The sequence below is a fragment of the Lottia gigantea genome (genome assembly GCF_000327385.1).
Source record: "Lottia gigantea unplaced genomic scaffold LOTGIsca_4, whole genome shotgun sequence".
Classification (NCBI taxonomy): domain Eukaryota; kingdom Metazoa; phylum Mollusca; class Gastropoda; family Lottiidae; genus Lottia; species Lottia gigantea.
In genome coordinates this window covers 3154806-3156354 of record NW_008709379.1, presented here as the reverse complement: position 1 = coordinate 3156354, position 1549 = coordinate 3154806, and positions in this window count along the sequence as shown.

Genomic DNA, 1549 nt, shown 5'->3' with positions numbered 1-1549 from the left:
TGGTCAAACTAAAAGTAGACCACTAAATTTTATCAACATCCGCTTGACCGTCACTGCACATAAAACGAATAATTTAAGAATTATCCTTCCGCTATGAGAATCTCTCATCAACTCACACAATCTGAAAGAAAATGCAATTTCAAACATCAAATTCCAAACCCAGACCAAAAAATTGACAAAATAGGCATGCAAGAACCCCAATATAGAGGGAGAAAGATGATGGCTATGTAGCACGGACTACATGAAATGTTTTAGAAGGTTGAATTTCGTGATTTTACATGGAAACAGATGGCAAATGAATTACTGGTCCGGGTTACTTCCCTTATGCAGGCTTAAGGGAACCGAACCGTACACGAAGATTGGGACATGACGTCCTAATGAGAAAGGAACGGCTTATGCAGAAGACACGTCTTAACGAGAGTACAATGCGTTCGAATTGGGTCACGAAGGCTTCGCGTTACCTGCCGATTTTTATAAAACTTTAACCCGACCATGGAAGCAGACAGTATAATTGGCAGCAACAACCAACTAAATCGGGAAAATCCATTGCTGATCATCGGTAGCAAAACATACTGTACAATTCAAAATTATTTCAAATTCTTCACCAACACCGTGGTCCCATCCTGATGTCAACGCACTATAATACGGTGGATCCACGACGACATTGCGAGGGCTTCAAGAATGTCGTGTGACCTTCCTAAGACAATCAGGCAGCTTCTTGTTTTCTTCGGGAGTCGAAAAATGCATGAAGGCACATATGATAATACGAAGTAAGGCCGAAGATGACACAATTTAATGATATATTCTTTCGCTATCAATTAAAATAGCCCAAATAAAATTAAGAATTAAACCTAAATCGCTTTTTAAAATTGATCCCAGACAATAAAAAACACTATAAAATAAAATATACACAACATATACCTACTAATGGTTATCCACTTAATATTTAAAATATTTCAGTGATATTAAGTAAGGAATAGTATATTTTTCAATGTTTTATATAAATAAGGAGATAAAATATGTACATGTTTAAGTGCAACTTTAAGGGTATTGAATGGCAAGTGCAATAGCTCAAAAACAGTTAAGACAAAATCCACAACATTAATTTGTGTTCGAGAAAACATCTAAAAAATCAATCTAGCTCCGATTACGCTCACAGTCAGATTATAAACCAAGTCAAAGGCAAAATGTAAAAAACAGTTAAGACAAAAGAACACATCTAAAACATCAATTGTCCGTAGCATCTAGCAACTATTACTCTCACAGTCAGATTTTAAACCCAGTCAAAGGCAAAATGTCAAAAAACCTTTAATTGATAAATCGATTATTGTTAAAACGATAAAAAGCATGCATAGTTTCATAGAGTACAAAGAAGAATGGAAAACTACAAATATAAGTACAAATACTATATTCAGTATCCAATGAAATATTTGAAAATAACTCCACTCGCCAACATTTTAACAAAACCAAAATTACAAGAATTCTGATTTTTACGAACACACAACACACTCTCTCCATACCTAACAACATTCTCCAACATTATAGTGTG